Source organism: Mesoplodon densirostris, chromosome 14 (assembly GCF_025265405.1).
Source record: "Mesoplodon densirostris isolate mMesDen1 chromosome 14, mMesDen1 primary haplotype, whole genome shotgun sequence".
In the NCBI taxonomy this organism is placed as follows: domain Eukaryota; kingdom Metazoa; phylum Chordata; class Mammalia; order Artiodactyla; family Ziphiidae; genus Mesoplodon; species Mesoplodon densirostris.
Window position 1 is genome coordinate 61,797,747 of NC_082674.1, and position 24,405 is coordinate 61,822,151.

The 24,405-nt window shown below is 41.7% G+C and overlaps 1 protein-coding gene and 1 pseudogene across 1 annotated transcript in view; both read right to left on the minus strand.

Moving 5' to 3' along the window:
• Positions 1 to 24,405, minus strand: part of EXOC6B (exocyst complex component 6B) — a 730,763-nt gene that overhangs the window by 25,757 nt on the left and 680,601 nt on the right. The gene's annotated exons all lie outside the window — the stretch shown is intronic.
• On the minus strand, positions 3,020 to 7,197 carry LOC132502097 (NADH-ubiquinone oxidoreductase chain 5-like; annotated as a pseudogene).

Sequence of the window (24,405 nt, forward strand, 5' to 3'; positions counted from 1 at the left end):
CAGACTCTCAACCACTGCGCCACCAGGGAAGCCCAGCAGCAATTATTTTAACAAACACAAACTGAGTACCAACAATGTATCAGGCATTCTTCTAGGCACATGAAGGGATGAATAAGACATCCCTAGTCTTGAGGAACTCAGTCTAGTAAATAACAGATACAGAGTGATGTGAGCGCTCTGAGATGTACTCTAACAGGGTGCAAAGAAAGTTCAGAAGAAGGGCATCTAAGTTTGAGTCAGGTGAATAAGCAGTACGAATGAAGCAAATGATAAATGGCCTCATATGCTAACAAGCCAAGGAGGTTGAATTTTAGCCTGGAGCCTTCTCCACTTGTTTTCATCAAAGCTGCTATGTGCTTTCTTCTAGATCATGGGCAGGAAAACTACAGCCACCACTTGTTTTTGTAAATAAAGTATTGGAACACAGCCATGCTCATTGGTTGACATATCGTTTATGACTGTTTATGTGCTATAATAGCTGAGTTAAGTAGTTGTGACAGAGACCATTATAGCCTGAAAAACCTAAAATATTCACTAGTATTCATCTAGTCCTTTACAGAAAAAGTTTGCCTCTAGCTCCAGGCCAGGGAGGGCAGTGTGGTCTGAAATTCTCTCAGATGTAAAATGTCTAATAGCCACTAAATTAAAGAAAAGAAGGAAAGAAAATGGTTTCAAGGAGACCATTCTGATTATAATGAGATGGCAAAAACTTCATTATCTTAACATCGGGTGTCGGAATTCTTTTAGGATAGAGAAACGTGTTTGGGGGAAATACCTTGCTCTGTAAGATCCCTAAGGTGCCAAGACATATGGTAGAGAAGGGGGATGGAATTTGTTACTCTGGTTCCTGAGAGGCAGGGAGCTAATCTAAAGAGAGGAGACTTAACTAACATGTATGGGAAGGGTTAAGAAGGGAATTCCTATTGCTGTTATAGCCCCAAACATCTTTAGAGATCTGGGATGTCTGATAAGTGACTTTTTAAAAAAATGAAATTTATTTATTTATTTATTTTTGGCTGCGTTGGGTCTTCGTTGCTGTGCGCGGGCTTTCTCTAGTTGCGGTGAGTGGGGGCTACTGTTCATTGCGGTGCATGGGCTTTTCGTTGTGGTGGCTTCTCTTGTTGCGGAGCACGGGCTCTAGGCATGCGGGCTTCAGGAGTTGTGGCACGTGGGCTCAGCAGTTGTGGCTTGTGGGCTCCAGAGCGCAGGCTCAGTAGTTGTGGTATACGGGCTTTGTTGCTCCGTGGCATGTGGGATCTTCCTGGACCAGGGCTCGAACCCGTGTCCCCTGAATTGGCAGGTGGATTCTTAACCACTGCGCCACCACGGAAGTCCTGATAAGTGACTTTTTCAAAGCTGTTTGCTGTATAGTATGTGATATAAACCCCTAAGAATCCATGCCCTCAATCCCATTCTTTAGATAAATCTACTGTGTTCTTAATTGCTTGGGTGAATGATTTTTTTCCCCCTCTGAACTCAGAAAGGCTGAGTTTCACACCTAGAGAGCTGAAAAACTACACTGTGGAAAGGGGAGCCCAGGAAACAAGAAGACTGGAGGTCTAGGGATTCACAGAAATCTGAAAGAGGCCTTTGGATATTCCACAGGCTATGAAGCTGGGGTGGGGAGAGGTTCCAAGTTTCTCTGGATCTCTTACAGGTTAAAGGGATCTGGTTTATACCTGAGTTTTGCAACAATGGCCACTCCATAAGCTGGCACCAGGGCCTCCCAGAAAGCTCTGCCCTCCTCCTCTTTTTCCCCCTGGCTGAGTACAGGCAGGCAAAGGGTAAGCAGTGGCTGTGCTGTTCCCTGATTTCCCTCCAGCCCAGCTGCCAGGTGGGTGGAAGCTTCATTCAGCTCTTTATCAGAGACCAATTGCACATCGGCAGCTCTGCCTGAAAGGGGATGTTGCTCTGAAAAATATTTATTTGCCTCATAAATGTGGGTTTATAGGTTTGCTATCTAAACTTTTCACCTCTGAGGCTACTCTGGTAAAGAGAAAAAGAAAAATAGGGAGGCTTAAGGCTCTCTCATTGTCATCAGTTGGTGTCTGAGGGAAGATTTCCAAAATTTAAAAAATCGAACACCAAGCATTCCATTGTGTCAGAGACTGTCCTATAAGGCCATTTCTCATTGATGACAGCATCTATCCTGCTGCAGGGTGATAATAACCATACTGTACATACATGTTCAAGGGGAGGATGGAAGACCTCTGCCCTGGGCTGACTGAGTTGCCCCTTGTTGGGGTGGGGAAGTGGAGAGGCAGGCAGGTGTCGGTTTGGGATGGAGCTGCTGCCATAGATGTGGTAGGAAAAGGAGGTGGGAGCCGTGGGCCAGTTTCCTTATGGGATATTGTGATTTGTTAAATGTTGCTAGGTGAGCAGACTAGGGACTATACTACTGAGTTTTAACTAAACTACTCTCCCTCCCTCTCTGGCCAAAATAAACAAGTGGTTTAAAAACACCCCTGCAATTAAAGCAATTATACTCCAATTAAAAAATAAATAAATAAAATAAAAATACCCCTGGCAAAGACCCCATTAATTGAAGACAATATTAACAATGTAGGTATGAGCAAACATTAAGAAAATGGCAGAACTTACAAGTCTCCATATCATGTGCAAGCTCTTTGTCATCCACATTACAAAGTAAAAACAATGATGACTAATTAGGTTTGATAAAGTAGTCCTCCAAACTTGAAATTATAAAAAGGCTATTTAAAACATGATTTGCATCCACTATTGTGCACAATGAACTTTACTTAGCTTAAGTACATATTGTGCCTTGAAATATTAATGATAGTAACATGAGTATGTACCTGCCGATGGGCATACACACAAGCCGACTTCCAAAGGTAATAATAATGTTCTGTTTCTTAAACTGAGGTGGGGAGAAGGGTGCGTGTAGGACGATTCTTTCATAGCTGTTCAGTATCTAATACGGCGTTATATAGCTATGGTACCTGGTTGGTGATTGTTACTGGTTGGTCGTTGCTTATTGGTGTTGTGGTTATTATAGAGATTACTCGTGGTAATTAAATAAAAGCATGCTAAAGGTGAGAGTAACAAGGAATGACAGGAAGTATAGTCTGATAAGGACTTTTTCGCTTGAGATTAGTTTGGGGAACTTAAGTTGAATAAGGGATGTGGTTTTTGGTAAAATGTTTTCTAGTCAGATTAAGTCTGAAAGGGAGGATGCTGATTTTTGGCTCATTGATAGGTTTAGGTGAGGAGGAAGGCGATGCATGATGGTGGGGAAATATCCTAAGAGACTAGAGAATTTAAGGGTATTTAAGGGGTAGATAAATTTCAAGTTTTGTGTGTTCGGGTTAATGTTGAGTGCCAATATGAAGCCTAGGATGGTTACTGCAAGGGCAGTTAGTTCTAGGTGTAAGGGTATGGTTATTAGGGGGACTGTGGTTGGGGGATGTTGTTGGAGATAATGAATCCGGCAAAGACACTTCCAATTAGTAGGCATTTGATGGAGTTAATTAAGAGGGGGTTGTTTTCATTGATAGAGGTTAGGGGAGAGAAACGAGGTTGTCCTAATAGTGTGAAGAAGACAATTCGGGTACTATAGACAGCTGTGAGGGAGGTGGCAATTAGAGTTATTAACAGGGCTCAGGCCTTAGCGATCAAGTCTTTAGAATAGAAGCCGGTGAGGAAAGGCATTCCTGTCAATGCCAGACACCTGATATTAAGGGCTGTTGTGGTGAAAGGTATATATAGCCTTGAATAGGCCTCCTATTTTTCGAATATCTTGTTTGTCGTTCAGGCTGTGAATAATGGATCCAGATCATATGGTGTGGTCTTAAAAAAGCATGTGTGCAGATGTGTAAGAATGCTAGATAGGGTTGGTTAATGCCAACTGTTACCATTATTAGGCCTAACTGGCTTCAAGTGGAGAAAGCAACACTTTTTTAATGTCATTTTGGGTGAGAGTGCATACAGGTGTGAATAGGGTGGTAAGGGCTCCTAAGCACAGCGTTTTTGCTTGAATAAGTTTGTTGTTTTCTGTTAAAAGGTAAAATCAAGTAGGAAGACTCCTGCCACAACTATTGTGCTTGAGTGGAGCAGGGCTGATACAGGGGTGGGGCCCTCTATTGCTGGGGGGAGTCAAGGGTGAAGTCCAAATTGGGCTGATTTTCTGGCTTCAGCTAGTATGAGTCCTATAAGGGGGAGGGTTTGAGGGACTTAGGTCGAGTATAAAAATTTGTTGCAGGTCTCCTGTGTTTGAGTTAAACAGGAATCATGCTATTGATATAATGAACCTGATACCCCCAATGCGGTTATGTAGGATTGCTTGGAGAGCAGCTGTGTTTGTGTCTGCTCGCCCATATCACCACCCAATAAGCAGGAAGGATGTAATTCTAACCCCCTCCCAACCAATAAAAAGTTGGAAGAGGTTACTGGCAGTAACAAGGATTAGCATGGTGATGAGGAAGAGGAGTAGGTACTTGAAGAACCGATTAATGTAAGGGTCTAAGTGTGGGTACCATATTGAGAACTCCATAATGGGCCATGTAACAGGTAATGCTACTGGTACAAATATTATTGAGAAGTAATCTATTTTGAAGCTAAGTGTTAATTTAAGGGTTTGGACAGTGATTCAATGTCAGTTTGAAATAATTATTTCTTGGCCTGTGTGGCAGAATATTATTGTTGGAACCAGGCTGGTAATAAAAGCATATGAGACAGTATTTTTTACATATGTTGGATATTGGTTGCTTTTGTAGAAATCCGTGTTAGTTATTATAATTGGGATGATTAGTATAAACAGTGTGACCAGAACAAAAGAGGAAAATAGGTTTATTACTTTTACTTGGAGTTGCACTAATTTTGGGGCTCCTAAGACCAATGGATAACTACTATCCTTTAAAAGCCTGAAAAAGCCATACTGTTAGGCATGGGAGCATGAATCAGCAGTTCTTGCAATACTTTCTCGGTAAATAAGAAGTCTCAGTCTTCTGTTACTAGATTCACAATCTAGTGTTTTTTTAAAACTATATTTACAATACAGGGGGCCTAGGATGATTTTGGGATTTAGTGACAAGAGTAGGAGGGGTAGAATGTGGAGGGTTATAAGGGCATTTTCTCATGTGCAAGAGGGTGTAATATTATTAATATGGTGTGTGTATTTACTGAGTTGTGTCGGAATTAGTATATACATAGAATATAGGGCTGAACTATTTACAATAGCCAGGATATAGAAGCAACCTAAGTGTCCACAGACAGATGAATGGATAAAGAAGATGTGGCACATATATACAATGGAATATTACTCAGCCATAAAAAGAAATGAAATTGAGTTATTTGTAGTGAGGTGGATGGACCTAGAGTCTGTCATACAGAGTGAAGTAAGTCAGAAAGAGAAAGACAAATACTGTATGCTAACACATATATATGGAATCTAAAAAAAAAAAAAAAAAAGGTCATAAAGAACCTAGGGGCAAGACAGGAATAAAGACGCAGACCTACTAGGGAATGGACTTGAGGACATGGAGAGGGGGAAGGGTAAGCTGGGACAAAGTGAGAGAGTGGCATGGACATATATACACTACCAAATGTAAAATAGATAGCTAGTGGGAAGCAGCCGCATAGCACAGGGAGATCAGCTCGGTGCTTTGTGACCACCTAGAGGGGTGGGATAGGGAGGGTGGGAGGGAGGGAGACACAGAGGGAAGAGATATGGGAACATATGTATTTGTATAACTGATTCACTTTGTTATACAGCAGAAACTAACACAACATTGTAATGCAATTACACTCTAATAAATATGTTAAAAAAAGAATATAGGGCTGTAATTACAATATCAGTTCCTATTAAGAAAATGGTAAAATTTGATCATGAGAAGGTTGATATAACTACAGACAGTTCTCTGATTATATTAATAGTTGGGGGTAAGGCTAAGTTTGTCAGGTTTGCCAGTAGTCATCGAGTGGCTGTTAGTGGGAGGAGAGTTTGTAGGTCTCAGGCTAAGATTATAGTTTGGCTATGGACTCGCTCGTAGTTTGAGTTTGCTAGGCAGAATAATATAGATGATGTGAGGCCATGGGTGATTATTAAAGCGGTGGCTCCTATGTACTTCAAGGAGTCTGGATGAGAATAGCTGCAATAACAAGTCCTATGTAGCTGACAGAAAAATATGCGATAAGTGATTTTAGGTCTGTCTGGCGTAGACAGATTGAACTGGTTATGATTATTCCTCATAAGGAAAGCATAAGAAAAGAGTATGCTACGAATTCTGTCAGGGGGGTTGAGTATCGCTGTAATTCGTAGTATGCTGTAGCCCCCGCATTTTAGTAATACGGCTGCAAGGACTATAGAGCCTGCGATAGGGGCTTCTACGTGTGCTTTGGGTAGTCAAAGGTGGAGGCCATAGAAGGGTAATTTTACCATAAAGGCTATTATGCAGGCTAGTCATATAAAGACGTTGGATTGGGAGTTGGGTAATGCTTGGGTTCAATATAGGAGTACTAGGAAATTCAGAGAGCCCGTGGTGTTTTGGATATATACTAATGCCACTAGCAGTGGAAGTGATCCGACTAGTGTATAGAATAGAAAATAGAGCCCTGAATTGAGGCGTTCTGTTTGGTTACCACATTGAGTGATGATGATGAGTGTAGGAACTAGTGTGGCCTCAAATATAATGTAAAACAGAATTACTTCTGTGGTGGTAAATGTTATGATTAAAAATGTTTGTAATGTGATTAGTATAGTGATGTATGTTTTTTTTCAGGTCAGCGATTCTTTGAGCAGGTGAGACTGACTGGATATTAATATCAGAGGCAGGGGTATATTGTCAAGAGCAGCAGTGGTGCAGATAGGGAGTCGGAAAAGAATATTAATGAGAAATTAAGGCTATTAAACTGGTTAAGAAGAAGTAGGCTTGTGAGGCTAATCAGCAGGCTATGGGTTGTAGCATTAATTCAGATTATATTATTTTTTGACAATCAAGTCAGGGGTATTAGTACAATCGTAGGGATAATAAATTTTAGCATTGGAGGAGATAAAGGTTTTGTACGTAGTCAGTGCCATATGTATTTGATACTCTTACTAGCAAGGATAATCTGAGTGTGGCTTCGCAGTCTGCGAACACCAATAGGATGATTGCTATTATGCTGGCTAAGGTGAAGTGTGAGTTTAGGATTATTAGGGTTGCCATGATGAATAGCGATAATATTATGCCTTCTAGACATAATAGTGGGGGCATTAAGTGGGATCGATATATTAGCAGTCCTACAAGGGACACTGTGAAAGTTATAATAATATTTGTGTACACTAAAGACACTTGGTAGTTATGAGTTTAGTCATAATCTAATGAGTCGAAATCATTTGTTTTGTTTGAAACTAAATACCATATTCAGTTCATTCTAGTCCCTTTTGAGTTCATTCATAGGCTAGGCTAATTGCCAATAATGAGATTAGAAGTAGAGCTACCATGAGTATTGTTTTTAGACTATTTGTTTGAGTTGCCCAGGGGAGGGGCAGAGGAGAGCAATTTTATTTATTAACAATTTGTTAATAAATTGTTATATATATACATATATTAGGGGTGAGTCCTCAAGATTTCTTTGTCATCCGTAGGGGCCAATCAAAAAAGTTTGGAGACACTGATTAGATAATGTGCAGGAAAAACTATCACAAATTCATAATGAAAATGGTTTGGGTTCTCTTTTGTAAATGGATAAATTAGAAACATTAGTTGTCTTGTCTTACATGAGTCATTACAAATTACAGTCCAGGAACTTCATGATCGGCATAAGAAAAAATATCTGACATCAAAAGGATAGTTAAGCGGGGAACATCCTTATACCCTGGATAAGTTGAGAAAAACTTATGGCCTGGGAAATGAGCGTGCATCTGGACAAAAGGCTCAACACTAGATGGCTAACTTCTTAAGACCCTTAGCCCAGTCAGATATGCATTTAAAATCTATTTTGTTCTGTGCGTGAGGGGTTGGAGACTGAGTAAAATTGCAACGCAGATTCCGCTGTCAAATTTTGGAACTAATCAATATCAACAGACCAGTTAAAGAGGTATTCGATGATAAATGGCTCTCAACCACCAAGGGCTGCTTTTTGTTTGTTTGTTTCCCCTCTATAAGCTCCAAACTTCAAAAGGTTTACGCCTCCCAAAGACTGTGTTAAGTAAACACTAGCTCCTAGGAAGGCTAGAGACTCAGCCCCATGGCGTTGGTGTAAATATTTGCTGGTTCCCTTTTCATTAAATTTCTTTCCTTCCTTTCAATTCTATTTTCCTAATTATATTTTATGTACCATTTTAATGAGTTACCTCAAGGCCATTTTGGAAATAGGTGGAATTAAACAAATTTGATAAAAAGTGCTTTGAGCATAGCACTTACCCTTAAGAGCCAAATGAAGGGCCCTGGGGAAGTGAGTGCAGGATGCATTCAGGACAAGGAAAGATGGGGGAGGCCCAAAAGATTTCAAGTTCTAGTCTTTCAAAAGGATGGGCACAATTTAGATGAAACAGAGAAGAGGACGGAAGGAAACAAAGAGACTATTGGAGGCCAAGGTGCAGAAAGAGGAGTAGCCGAGACGTGCTCAAGGGAAGAAGGAATGGGGCACTTCTTGAACACCTACTACGTGACAGATACTCCGCTGGGCCAGGCAACTTACTCATCTATTTCATTTCATTTCCAGGAAAATCAACAGCCTAAGAGGTTAGTATCTCTGTTTTACAGATGAAGAAATGAGGGCCCCGAAAGGTTAAAAGAATGGACCAAAAGGAACATATTTAGTAAGTGATAGAGCCAAGACTTAGACCCAGGATAGTCTGACCCCCAAGATGGGGTCTTTCCCTCTTTTCCCCTTTGGGCTTCTCTCAAAGGCCTGTTGGTATACAACCTGGACGAGCAGAGGTGGCGTATAGAGGAACAGGAGTGGGAAGACTGAAGACACAGTAGTTGAGTTAGACTACGAAGAGTGCTGATTGCCCTTATAAGGATTTAAAAAAAAATTATATGCCATGGGGAGTGGTAACATTTCAGTAGCAATTTATTTATTTATTTATTTATTTATTTGTGGTACACGGGCCTCTCACTGTTTTGGCCTCTCCCATTGTGGAGCACAGGCTCCGGACGCGCAGGCTCAGCGGCCATGGCTCACGGGCCCAGCCGCTCCGCGGCATGTGGGGTCCTCCCGGACCAGGGCACAAACCCGCGTCCCCTGCATCGGCAGGCGGACTCTCAACCACTGCGCCACCAGGGAAGCCCAGTAGCAACTTATTAGTGAGCTAAATGGACTTGAGGAGAAAATTTTCAGGCAGGAAGATCTGAGGTAATGAGGATCTAGACTAAGATGGCAGTAATAGGACGACAGGATGGCTACTGACTTTATCGGGCCCAAGTGAAGGACTGAGGGCTGGCTGAGTGTTGGAGGGGGACAGGGCAGACTAAATGGTGATCACAAAGCAGAGTTTTCAAAATCGGTATCCTCCAGGGACCAGGCAAGTAATACAAATGAATGAATCAAGCAGGTGCTTCCTATAACCATTCTCATTCCAAACAAAAGCAGACGAATCAATATGTCTCTGAGTTCTCACACCTGCCTTTTGCTTAAGCTATGGTGGAGGGAAATACACGCCCTGCTTTTCCCTTCATCTTTGCTCGCGGTGAGTTTTACAGGTAAGAGGGTCAGGCTGGCCAGGGGCCTGTGGCAGGTTTCAATGTGACTAAAGTCAGTTAAGGCTGAGAGAGACAGGGGAATCTTAGAAATTATCTAAACCCTAGAGAGCCTCTTCTCCACCTCCATTTCCAACCCCGTCCCCAACAACCATGAATGGCCTTCCTTTTTCTAACAGAATCTCCTTCTAAAACTGTCCTCACGTCAGAAACTGTCACAAAGTTACTTCTCAGAATTTTCCTCTGAAGGAGGAACAATTTTTGCCTGAATTATGCCTGGCATTTTAAAAACACTCAGGATCCCCAACCTTTTTGGTTTGTTCTATGTTATCTGCCTCTTGGTTAGTAAACATACCTTTAGCCACCCTGCTTCCCTTTGCCAGCTTTAGATGCATTCCTTTGGCTTTTGAAGGGTTTTCACACTCTGCCAAAGTAAGAGACAGACACCCAGCACTGTGGCCCTGGGTCTACCACTAGCAGACAGTCCTACTACTACATAGGATTCCTCTAAAAATCACACTTACTGATGACCAAGGACATTTTGTCCCTTCCAGCTCTAAGATTCTAAATCTAGATAATTCCTTATCAGGAAGTAAACAGCGACAGGACAGAGAGAGTAATTCTCATCACTTAGCAGGAACGAGCCTGCTAAAACGGCAAACTGTGAGGAATCGCAGAGAATAGGACCGTCCTTTCACCTTACAGAGGAGGAAACTGAGGTCCAGAAAGATTTCATGATCATACGCAAAGCTACTATGAATGGATGTGGGATTAGAACATAAGCCCTTGACTCCTAGTCCACTTTTCTTTCTACTGTGTGGTGCAATTTAACCAGCTGGTGAAGAACCAAAACCTATGAGAACAGAATGCAAGTCAGATGCCTAGAGAGAAGGAAACAGAGGCTTTTTTCTTTAAATTAAAAAAAATAAAGTAAAAAAGAATATAAAGTCCATCTTAGCCCTAGTGAACAAATGTTAACAATTTGTTAGCATTTAATTTACTTTAGATCCTCCCTTTGTTTTTAAGAAATAAAACATTATAAATAAAGGTGAAATCCCCCTCCCTTCTGCCTTCTTGGAGGAGACAGACCACTATTGTGATTTGGTTATGTATCTCCTACATGTTTTTATGCCTTTACTAGAGAAATGGTAATGTTTTATGTTTTATTTTACATATATATTATAATATTGTACACAACATTCTGCAACTTGCTTTTTTCATTCAATATTATGTTTTCAAGATCTATTCACGTTGATCCATGTAAACCTAGTTCATTGATTTTGACGGCTAAACAGTATTCTCCACTGTATAAGTGTACTTAAATATACTACACTGTATTTATCAAAGTCATTACATGATGAGAATTTGCACAATTGTGTTTCTGGCTGATAGGGAATCCCTGCAGTGGCTTGCCTGTACCCGGGGAATAGGCAGCATTCTCGGTGAGTATAGTGAGAAAGGAGTATCAGTTCATCCATACCACCATACATATCTGAAATGATGTAAAAATGTCAGGTCACGTAATGGCCCACTTAAATACCCCCTGAATCTGATACCACAGCAAGTGGCACAGAGGAAACTCAGTCCAGGCCAAGACTCTTAAAGAGATAACTAAAAGGATCTCCATCTCTCCTTGAGAAAAAACATGCAGAGGAATAAAGAAAGAAGCATGCCCACTCTGACTAGAATTAAGATAAACACAAAATATTTCTTCTCTGAATAGTAATGTCCGGAAGTTACATCCCTTTCTGAGCCTTTGGGAATGGATCAGGAAATTTCCGCAGGATTTTCAAAGATATTTGAGGTTGACCTGGTATGGTAGAGAATGGCAAACTCTGCTTCCATAGCCATTATCCTCTAACTCCCTGAACTTGGAGCATCTGAATGCCCATTAGCTAGTGCTTGAGTTGGGTGGGAAGGAGAAATTAGGAGAAAAAAGAAGCCTCCTTGTGGGAGAGTTTGGTGTCATTCTCAGAGATCCTAGAATGGAAACATTTCTTCTTTTATTTTTGCAAAGATAAACTCAGTCTTCTGATTCCTTGTATGGCCAGAGTAATAACGTCTTTAGTCCTTGATGGCATGGGAGCCTTTATCCAACACTAGATCTTTGTGTTTATCATCTCTGGGTTATAGTATGGCTTGTTGTGAGGTCTTAAACAAATCATTATGGTTTTTTGACTCAGTGACTCAATCATTGATGTGAATTTGTTAAAAAAACACCTTCTTCAATTTATTGCATAAAGGTATGAAAAGAGATATAGTATGTGAAACCACTTGAAAATTTCACACTTATAGTTTATAACACTCTTATCACAGGGTATCATTACTATTCAAAGACATTTTTAAAAAGCAACTAAACATTACCCTCCATGAACTTTAGAGCAACAACAATTGTCTGACTTCTGCTTCAATGTAACATTGGCCGGAGCCCCTGGCTTTCATTCAAGCTGCAACTCTCTTCTCCTGACCCCAGGGCCATCATGTCCATATTCTCTGTGAGCCAGGGGCAGATGGACATTCTCCAGATTAGCATTTGTCCATGTGGCTTGTTCCCTGGGAGCAGAGTTCCTTCAAGGGCCAGATCACAAGCAATGGTTTTTAGGAGGGGACCACCCACATTTTAAACACCCTGGGCAAGCTGTGGGAAAAACAATCTACTTTTTTACCTGAGATCTCTCCCATGTCTATAAGAAAATAACCCCAAAAGATATACCACAGTGCACTGGCAAATCACCATCATCTTGTCACCCCTTAACCATTCCTCTCCATGGACTAACCCCTTTCCTGACTTGAAAGTGTCCTCTTTAACAGCTAAATTTTCTCAACACCTTCTCCTGTCCCCTTTGTGGATCTCAAAAACAAACACTTTACAACACTGGGCTGGGGGCAGAGGGAAGGGGGTTAGGAAGTCTTCAGAGTTATAAAGATGAGTGGTGTTGAGGCAAATCCAAGTCATTCTGCCTAGGAGCTATAGTTCAGAATTTTCACTGTTTCTCACTTCTATGGCCCCAGGGAAGATACCAGCCTCTCATTAAAGTGGAAATAATAATACCTACCTTGGTAAAGTACTCAGCATAGTGCCTGGCACATAGTAAATGCTCAGCAAATATTAGTTATGATGATGACAATGATGAAAGAAGGAGAAGAAGAAAATGACAATGAAGCTGACCAACTCGTTTCTGCCCTCACAATGCCTTCATGCTGTTCTCTGATTTGGAATACCTCCCCTTTTCTCTTTGTCCTATCCAGATCCTTCCCTTTCTAAAGAGACCCTTAAGAAGGCTTCATCACAATATTTCATTTGGTAGTATCATAGCCCATCTTAAACTCCTAATTATTATTAGGTGCTCCAGGTATAATATCTCACCTGATAGTACCAAAGCCTATCTTAAACTCCTAATTATTATTATTATTATTTTTGTCTTGCTTCCTCAGGGAGGTTATAAGTTCCTTAAGGACAGGATCTTTCTCTCTGCTTCTACATGGCACAGGTCTGGGCCCATGTTAGCTATGAAATACTCAGCATCAAGTGTAGTTAAAGAGGTTTCTATTTCCTGGTCACACAGTGGTACCAAGCACAGTACAAAGGGAATTTCACAGCTGAAGACTGTATCTTCTTGGAGGCTCAGGACCTCCTTACTACCTCATACTGCTAAAATGGTCCTATGTTGGCTGAAAGCTGGGAAAGCCCACATTCCCTAAATACTCCTCAAATGAGTAAGGGGTTCTAAAAGCTGGTTTGAGGTTTAACACTTGCCACAGACAATTCACTAATTATTAATTCCTGCTCTGGATACTGGAATACTGATTACACTCCCACATTCCAAGAGGGTACAGCAGAGGTATGTTCCTCAAGCACATTTGCACTGGCCCAGAGGCTCTGGACTCCCAAGGAATTGGGCTTATGGCAAATGAGAGTTGGTCACAAATCATCAAGCAGCCACTGCTCTACCAAAAGCTGTTGATGCTCAGACTATGGGCCCCCATACTCCCCACATATACTGCCTCTGTAAGCTTCTGGAATTCTCTGGCCTGGAGACAGGTCTGCAAATGGGATGGAAACCAAATGGAGGGGAACTTCTGACAGGGTTCTACCCAGAAGCTGTCGTCAGCTTTCTCTGGATACCAGCAAAGTCCCCTCCTTCATCCTCCTACCTCTAGGGCCAGATCATAGGTACTCTCGCCTTTCAGCCTGTAAGCACCTTAGGGCTCATCCGTGTTTGTCTTCTTAGTGTTTAGCACTGTGTAGTGGGGCAGAAAAGCAGCTCAATAAATGCATGCTGACTGATGGTTGTCAGAAAGCATCACAAGAGGCCAGAGTGCTGGAGGCCCTGCATGCATCACTGCAAACACCTTGGTCTGCGGTCTTCTCCAGGGCCTCCCCTGGGCCCCTGGTGGTTCTCTGGGGGCACTGGACGCTGCCTCCACTAGGTGCTAGTGTCTGCTTTCTGTTTCTTCATGCTCTCCAAAAGGCAGAGAATGGGTGGAAAGACTCAGCTACAGGATATTGGACTGTTTACAGTTGGCCAGGCCAAGATTAGCGTGAGCACAACATATGCCAAGTTCATTGGAAGTTACATTTTCCCTTTGTTTACACATTAAACGGGAGAAGACCAGAAGAAAAAAAAAAAGCAGGTGACCTCCTGTTAACCTCACCCGTCTGCAAGAGGCTGCTGCCCTCACCTCTGAATGAACTTTCAGATTATCTCAGACAAGATTCACCTTGCGCTGAACTTGTACGCCTGCTCTGAAGCCCCCAGTCACGTAGCTGTGATTAAACATTACAGAGTGGCCATAAATTTACAGAAGTATTATTGTGGCTTGCTTTCCTCTTTCTTCTTTGGGAGAGGAAGAGAGCTATGGGTTTAGGGTGGAGGGAGTTAAAAAAAGGGAAACTCATAGTCAAACAAACAGTTCCTTTTCACGGCTCTGAACAAAGGAGAAAACATTGCATAGGTGTCCCAGAAAGAAGGGTAAAGAAATTTGGCCATGTGGGAGAAATTAAAGCTCTAGAAGACTCAAAAGCCCCCAACTCAACAGAATAGATGAGTTGCTCTTGGTCCCATTTCCAGGCAATCTGCAAGTTTGCAGGTGAACACGAACCTGTTGTACCCTTGCTCTGGCTCATCGTGAAGGGTATCCCTGAAGTCATACTTCTGCCTGTGAGAGAGAGATGCTCTTCTTTGGGTTTGCTATAAAGTATGGGGCAAGCTGACGGGGCAGCAGGCAGGAGAAAGAAGCCTGCAAGAAAACACTGCTTGTTTTGTTCTTTGAGCTGCTATGAGAGATGAGGATGCCCTAACATCTGGGATGTTTAAACGGCGACTGTACAAAGACTAGATCGTACTCTAAAGGAAACACTCTGTAGCTGTACCCGGGAGGCTGACCAGATGACCCAAGAACATTTGTTTCTATGATTCACTGTTTCAAGCTTAAAGTAAGAACAAAATGGATATTCCACTGAAGTAAAGTTTGGCCTCTAGGATTCCAAAGCCAAGATATGCTTGCAAAAGGCCTGTACTAACCATTAAACAATGAGACCTCTATAATCAGAAAAGGCCATGGAGTATTCTATTTGATCCAAAAGAATTGTAAAAAGTGGTCAGGAAGCCCAGACTGAGGCGATAGGCTCTGGCCAGAAAATTCACCTTTGGAAAGGAGTTGTTCTGTCTCTGGTTACCCTACAGCAGAGACAGGGGTGCTAAAGAGGCTCATTGTTTCTACGGTTGGCAAGGCCTTGACCATAAAAGCAGCAAAGCGCAGGGTCCATCACATGAGAAAAGCAGCTGATGGCTTAGCTCGACTTCTACTCTAGGCAAGATCTCTCTCTGCTTGTAAGAAGAATGAGGCCTTCGAAAATGCTTCGGCATTGCCTCTGACACACAGAGCTGAGTGGGGAAGTGAAATGGCCATGGAGCCAGGACAGTATTGGGGATATTTAAGTTTGGCATGGGAGTTCTGAAGTCATCATCTGTTCCCAGGGGGCAACTGGTGTCCAAAGCTTTAGGCTGGACTTGGAGAAGAAAGAAAATAGGCTCCTGCCTCTCAATTCAAGTTCTGTGTTTGGTGGTGAGTCCAGGAGTCTGAACATATGGAGGCTGGGCTAGGACATGAGAATCACAGGAAAGTGGAGTGAGCAAGCAGCGGGCTGTACTGAAGCCGACAGTCTGAAATCAGGCAAACAGTTGCACAACACATAGATACCAGCCAAGGGCAATGAGACAGACTCAACAGGGCAGCTAGGAACTGAAAAGGCAAACCTGAGAGGAAGAAAGGCAAATAAATCTGTGCCAAGAGATAGAAAATATGAAATTAGACCATTGGGTGGAAACTGGGGGATGAGGGGGTGGGAAGCATAATGAAAGTTACGTTTGTTGAGAGCTGAAAGTGGGCCAGGCACTATATTAAATGCTTTTTGGGCACTGTCTCATTTAATGCTATTCTAAGAGGAAGATATTCTTACCATGCCCATTTTAAAGATAAGGAAATTGAGGCATAGAGCAATTAAGCAACTGCTCAAAAGCTCACTGCTAATAAAGAAGTCAGAATTTGAACCCAGGTTTATTTGATTCAATGTATCTTTAAATATGAGAGTAGACTCTTAGAACCAGGAAGGAAACATACAAAAGTTCATGCCGGTAAGATTGAGTAAAATGTCTGTCTTCCTCCTTTTCCTACCATCCTTTAAGATCCTGCTTAAGTCCTTATCTCCTTTAGGAAAGCTTGAATGCTGCTATCAGCTTCTTAGATTTATCCTTTCTCTGAACTCCACTTGTACATATTGTTTATGGTGCACAGGAAACACTGTATCACATATTTTTCTATTCTTCCAACTGTTTGTCCCTCACAACTGAACAGTTGATTATGTCGGTAAACCAGATGTTGATATAGCGAGAAACCCAAACCTAAGGGAGATAAAATCTCCCAGAATAGAAAGTCAATTCTTTGCAGTCTGAGATCCACAATGCCTAATACAGCAAGGGACACACAGTGGGGCCTCAATACATTTATGACTAAGCCCCCAGAAACCAACAAAAAACTCAATGTACAAAATGAGGAAACATTTTATAATGAAGAGAGTTGTTCGTCAGTGGAATGTGCTGGAGTGGAGGGTGTAAGGGATAAGTATGTGAGAGGAGAATGAGACCTACTTCTTTTGAGTACAATTTTTTCCCCAAATGATATAGCTTTATTGTGTATTTCTTCATGAAAACAAAAAATGCTCTCTGCAAAAAAAAAAATGAAGAAAAACTTCTTTAACTCAAAAAAGCGTACTGGAAAAACTATCATCCACAATCTCATCTCTCAGGGATAATAATTGTCAATGATGTGGTATCTAGCCTTAAAGACTTCTTTTCTCACCAAAATAGAGCAAATTATACGTACTTTCAAAAGCTGATTTATTTTACTAATACAGCACAGACATCTTTTACATGTAAGAGAACTTATATAGATGCACGTACTCATTTTAAAGACACCAAAGTATCTGTTTTTAATGGCCATACACCATACTAAGTTGAACAAATGCCTTGCTGGTAGCTATTTTGGGTTCCCCCCAATCCTTTCCTGTATTACTCAATGCCTTGATGAAATAGTTGAATATACATCTTTGTGCATTTCTTCAATTGTTTCCTTAGGAAAAAACACAAGTTACAATATAGTACAGTGGTTAAAAGTGTTGACTCTGGATCTAGACAGCCTAACTTATATTGCTAGCTCTTCCACTTACCAGCTTTGTGACCTTGGGCAAGTTATATAACTTCTCTATAATCCAGTTTCATTATCTATGTAACAGGGCTAATAATAACACATATCTTAGCATTGCTGCGAGGACTGAAGGAGTTGATTCGTGCAAAGCACTTAGAACAGTGCCTTTCACACAGTAAATGCATGACAAACGTTAGCCATAATGATGTTGATGATGATACTTGGTGATAATTTCCTGGGAGCAGAGTTCTCAGTCACAGCTTTTGATATCCATTGATAAACTGCCCTCTAGAATGGTGTATCAATTTACTCTCCCATTAACATATATCAGAGTGTTTTTGAATGGAAATACCTGAATAGAGCCTAGATGAATGAAAAGCTTTAGGGACCTCAATGATTCTTATCTACCATAAGATCCCATGCTTCCTTGCCCTAATTCCTAAATCATATAAATGTACTGAAAATCCAGAGAACCCATTGAAAATACCTGGAACATTTTGCAAGGAGAGTACTAACTTGCATTTATATAGTGCTTTGTAATTTGTAAAATATTTTCAAATATATTCTCATTTTGTAGTAAAAACAAACGTTTCCATAGTAATAAGTTATTGGCTATGAAAACTCATACTTTCCAACTGGGACAACTGAGGGATGATTAAGTTACAAAATAAAATGGATGCCAAGTCTCCTCTTAACTCAGTTTTCTAGATCTTAAGACCCAGTCCTGCACCTCATAATGCTATAGGCTCTGGGCGCCTGCGCCCTTCACCTCACATCAAAAGCTCTCTAGGGTTCTCTTGCTTTTCACTGCCACTAATCAGGCATTCAGAATCGTCTTCTCTTTGGATCTTATCTTGCAACCACAGCTATTTCTCTCTATTCCATAGTCACTCATATATCAAAGGGACACACAGGCAAGGAGTTAAAAAAGATACAATCTTGTTTCCTGAAGTAGCTTGAAATATTTTAGTTTACTTGGTTGTCTCTCCCTTCATCAAGGGTGAGCATTTACTAGAATTTAACAAGTGAAAGTTCCTTAGTTGCTTCTCTCCTGCTGCTTCCTGCTCCTCCCAAAGCCCTTCTTTCTTAATTTTTCAGGTTCTAAAGAAGCAAAGCTCAGCCTGGTGTCTTCAGGACCTCTCTAAATATCTCCACCTTAGCACCCTCCCCTGCTAATAGCTATATGTGTCTTTCAGCCAAAGACCCAATGCAGACTTAAGCTCATAGCAGAAAAGAACAAGTGGCTCGTTTAAAAACTGGGCTCTAGTTACATTTCTGATCATTACAGTATTTGCTGAAGTAAAGACTTAGGTCTACATTAGAGCATGAGTGCTATAACCTGTCTTGAGTGTTAAAATCAAGACAAGTGCACTGAAAATATAATTGTGAGCACCTGAATACAATGGCCATAATCAAGGCAATCCGTTCTTAAAATATATGGTATTTAATTTTGGTCTTCAATGATAACGTATTTTATGACTGCTCTTCACATTCAAATATGATGCACCTCATGATGCTGTTATGCATAGATTATGCAGACTTACATTTTAAAAAACTACTGTAAACAGTAAAGCTTTCTTTTGGTGGGTATCTGGAGGTGCCATCTCTTTTGGGTCCTAAACTTTTGCTTGCTATCAGCCTCCTCCCTAATTCTCTTTGGTTGTCTACAGATATTATTTTTTAGGGATCTAGTTAATCACCCCTTGAATATTTTCTCTGCACTTACCATCATGTGAAATGCTATGAGGACTACAAAGGAAAAAGATGACACTACCTCTTCCCTCAAGGAGGCTACAATTTAATTGGGGATCCAGACCAACATATTTAAGTAATAAAAATACTATTTTTATGGATGGCATATTGTTAATTTTCCATTGATGCTAAATAAAATGAGCATATCGGTGTGCAGGAAGGTATGGATCACCACAGGTTTAGAAGAAAGAGCAGTGGACAATGACACTATTTGGTTCATAACACATACCCATTTCCTAGAACAGTGCCTGACCCATAGTAGGCACCCAATAAATATTTATAGAATGAATTCCCCTCTCTCCTGACCTGCCATCTATTTCAAAGCTAAGGGACCAGATGTTTCCCAGGACATCTACCTTCCCCGAAGGGCCCCTGAGTCATTACAATCTCCATAAGGTTGTGCAGTTTTCTGGCAGCCATCCCAGAGCGGGTATGCCTCAGGTAGCAAGTCAGTGTATGCTGCTTCTCTGGGAACAGTGCCCATGGGAGCTTGGTTTGCACTTCTAATGAGACTGGGATTTTTGGTGGGTGGTGATACAGGTCTGCAGTGGTGAGGCTTGTTTCCTCAGCAAAGCATGCACACATCCCCATAGAAACCCTGTGGCTTGTACCCCTATCAGCCATTTGCTGACCGGGAGAGGGCATTCAGCCATGAAATCTTTGATATTATAGCTGAGTTACAAGAGAGCAACACTAGTTTACAAGGGCTTTTTCTCAAGGGCTTTTTTTCACTGAGCACTTATTTGAGGGTGCTGCTTAAAAAGAGAGCAGCAGGCTGAGTCAAATTGTCTCTGTAGAAGGCAAATACACCACCTCTCACCCTCCCGAGGCAGCCACAGTATCCTCTTGCCAGAGCTGATCCAGGAAAGGGTTAGCAGTTTTACTCTCCTCCCTCTCTACCTGAAATGTGTCCTGTCTGCACCAAATGCCCGGGCACCTGCGACCTCTAAGACTCAGTCCTCTGTGGACCAGTTTACATGCCCCCCTTGCAGAGATTCAGTTACAGATGTACTGACAGGTGATGCTGGGAAAAGTCATAATATTTCTGGACTCAATTTCCCCATCTGTAAAATGAAGTTTGGGGGCTAATTGATTTCTAAGGGCCCTTTAAAGATGCTGTATTCACCAATGAGAGATTGAGGTGGGAAAGTGAGCCTTCCTCTTCTGCTAAAGCTGTACTGCCAGGGAAAGTAAAGCCTTTAGAGAAGTCAGGTACAAGGTCAGGACTAAGGTTGGCAGAGTTACTTCCACACATGCATTCATTTTCTCATCTACTCGTTAATGAAGACCTATAATGAATGCCTACCATATGCCCCAAAGAGTGCAAAGCCATAACAGAAACGAAAACCTGGTCGCTGCTTAAGACGGAACATTACACCACACCCACCATAGGGCAGGTTTTATGGAGATTTGAATGAGGCATCATGCATCGCAAGGTTACTAGAAGGTCATGTGCAGACTTATGGATGATTTTTAATTACCCAACTCCCCACTTCTCACCGTAAATTTATTATGTGGTCAGGTAGCATAATCAGGGATTACTATGAAACCAGTGTGATTTTGGATAAAAGTATTTTTTGTTTTGTTAACCTCAGAGGCTGTGTGAAGGATTTAGGAGGTTGTATATCAGTTTGGTTGACCTGTTCCTCTGGTTTGGCTTTCTCTGCCATCCAGTGTTACCTTAAACTGTTTAAAGTTTTATCTCAGTGATTCTCAATGGTGGACTTTTCCCAAGCCACAAAGCCCTTCATTGCCCTAATGAGTCTCTACCACTGATAGGAGTGTGTGGAATCCCTTAGATGTGTTGAGGTGGAAAAAATTAAAAAGGCTCCATTGCTTTGGAATATGTTTCTCCCTTTGGCCCAAGAATGCTGAGTCAAACGGGTGCTGTTTCAAAGGTAGTTGTCTGGCCTAGGTTGGTGCCCCTCTTTGTAGAAAGGTGGCATTTTTGCCTGCAGGGGGACCTGAAGCACGTCTAGATGTAGGAAGCAGAAACTGTTTCAAAGGGTGTAATGGGGTGGATGTATCAGCTACCAACATAGCTTTTTATCTTTGTCTGATTCAGCTCTTAGTCCTCTCCATAGTTCCAGTTTCTTGGGGCAGGTCAGGCCGTTTTATGGCTTGTTGTAGAGATTTGCTTTAATTACTAACATATCATAGAGATAAACCCAATTTCTAACACACACAGGAATAGAATAGCCCTAGAAAATAATAGCCCTATAAAAGAGGACTTGGAGTTGCTGGTCCTGAGAAGGGATAAAAGAATAGGGTAATAAAATAATTAAATGTCAGTATCAAGCATATTAACTGAACTGAAAATCCCTGTGTGGATAATAAAACACCTTTAACTTAATAATAATAAAAATGCATTTGACTTAAATAATGGGGAAAATGAACCAAGAATTTGCATCTTGTTTCCTTCCAAGTTTTTCCCCCACAACTTCTAATCTTACTTAAGCAGAGTTCAAGCCTATTGGATAATCAGTCTTTCAGGGACGTAGGAAGGGATAATGACTCCTATATTCTCCATTTCCAGTAAAAAGCGAACAAAAAAGCATGAATGCCAATTGCAGTACACAATGCTTTGGTTAAATACAAAACAGTTCTTGCCAGAGCAGAATCTGAGGCACTGGAAGGAGAGCGTTAGGTGGTGTAGTAGGTTGCGTTTCAAAAGATGGTTGCAACAATATCTCCCATGCCATGTGCTCTTTTGCATAGTAACCTTTCCACTCCCACATGAAGTGGAGTCTATTCTTCTCCCTTTGAATACGGGTTAGCCCTAGGACTTGTTTACACCAAAAGACTACCATAAGTGATTCTATATATGTACCTTCTGTAGTTGGGCCTTAAGAGATCATAGCTTCCCCTTCACCACTTGGAATACTCATTCTTGGAATCTAGTTGCCATGTAAAGGTTAAGCTATCCATGTGAAGAAGTAGAGAGACATCCTAGCCTCCTTGTCAGCTCTCCCAAGGTGACACACTTGTGAGTGAAGCCATCCCGGTACTCCAACCCCAGCTGCCATCTGACTGCAACCTCATGAAAGACACTAGCTAATACCATGTAAAGCAGAAGAACTGCCCAGCTGAGCCCTGGCCAAATCTTTGACCTACAGAATGGTGAACAAATAAAATGATTGTTTACTAAAGTCACTAAATTTGGGGTAGCTGGTTAACATTGGCAAAAGATAATCAAAACAGGTGGAAATCTCCCTCCTAGATAAATTCTAGGAACAGGTTAGATAGTCACAGTTTTGGGAACTCAGTCAGAGAGAGTTTGAAGTCTCAAATTCACCCTTCTGGTTTTAACAATCCACTGAACATGGGGAAAAAGGAGGAATGAACTCCCTTAGATTCTCTATAGTAAGTCTTGTTAGGATTTCTGAATGGCACTTACTGAAAGGAAGCCTTCAAGGGAAAATTGACTTTTCTCTGTAGGCTGATAGCTCTTGAAACAGAAACTCTTCATTCTTGTTCAAAAAAGGGCTCCAATAATGCTCTTTTGCCCACTACGCCCTAGAGCCTCTCTCTTCTGTGGAAAACTTAAGTCAAGAATGAGTCATTTCTGTTGATCTTGTCACTTGCTATTATTGAGAATTGCTACTGTTGCCCGGGGCACAGGATGTGCTCACAATACCATCCCTGATGACCATTTGTTACGACATACCACTGTGGTAGCCCAAGCCCCTTTTCAGCGTCTGTTTCTGACTAAGATTCCCGAGCCAATCAACCCCACTTCCATGGAATCATCTCTTCTATTTCCTTCCTGCTAGCCATACTTTCCACTCATCACCTGATGTGCAGTTAGACTGCACCAGGCACACGGAGAGGAGGCCACTTGCAGGCTTCCTTCTTTAAGATCATACCAATGCCATAGGTGGAAGAATCCCACCTACTATAAAGGGTTGATTCGATTTAATGAACAGAAGCACAGGCTGAGGGCTCAGGAGAAGCTTTCCCAAAGGGTTTGGTTCATGCTATGTTTTTGTATGTGAAAATTTTGCTTTGGGGTTGTGAACTCTTTAAAACAAACAGTTGAGGTCATTGTTAATGGGAGACAGGATGACTTGCATAGCTTCTGTCAAGACTGACTGCTTTTAGGGAGGAAATGCAGCAAACAGGGTTGGGCCTTTTCACAATGATCCATCTTTTAAAAGCATTAGTGAATGCCCTATCACATTAATCACAGGAGTCTGGCTTACATTGGAAATGGGGAGCAAGAGCTACTCATGAGGACATCACATGGGTCCTCTTGCTGAATAGTGAGAGGAGGCCAAATAATCTCATCTCCTTCCCACTTGCCTACTCAAGAACACCTCTCTGGCCTGGCTGGGCACAGAAAGGAGGCACAGATGTTCAAGTTAATAAGTCTTATAGTATCATGTTTCTCCTCTGAGGTAAGATGTTATGGAGGAGAAATCTTGTTTCACTCTGGGATTGCCCTGGGCTGGTCACAGGTTCCATCATGTCTCTTTGATTTACCACCCTACCATCACCCACTAACCAAGAAGGCCAAAGCAGATGTATCTTCTGCCTCACATTACCTATGCAACAGGTCTTACTCCCCTACTAAACACAGCGCTTATCAACTAAACTTAACTTCCAAGAAAGGAGCCCTTATACTACATAAAAATGACGAAGAAAATCAAAGCAGTGTAAAAACTTCGAAGGGAGGAACAACTCTTGAACCTATCAGAGAGCTGAGGTTGCAGAACCAACTCACCTGAAACCTAAAGAAAGACAGGCACCTTCAAGCAGATGGGGGACATGGACATAAGCATTTACTTACCTGGAGCAGATGCTGGGTGCCAGGCAAGCTGGTAAGAAGTCAGCTAAAATTGTTAACACATTGTTAAAGGCTGAGTGTGGAGTAGCAGGAGAGTATAGAACTTCTGGGAGCAATATACGCTGAGGAATTTAGGAAACTTTCTCACAGACCTCACCACTCAAGGGAGATTGGCAGCAGAACAGGAGAGACTAGAAAAGGCTTCTTTCACGGTGGAGGCCTCGGGAAGATGTGTAGTAGCCACTTCAAGAAAGGAAGAAAGCCCTGCCCTAGGTGCTTCTACCCTTTCTCCACTACAAAGCAAAAGCCTTAAGCTGTTTAGGAAAGAAAGGGCAGCATTCAAGGCACAGGAGATCTAGTACAGCTGGGGGAAGGGAACAGGAAAAAAAAAACACCCCACCCTGTATCCATGGGGGAGAGAGGGAAAAAGGATCTTGTGTCCACGATCATTAGAGACCCCTTACTGCTGAGGGAGGGACAGGATTACTGAGAACAGAAAATGTGAACACCTCCACC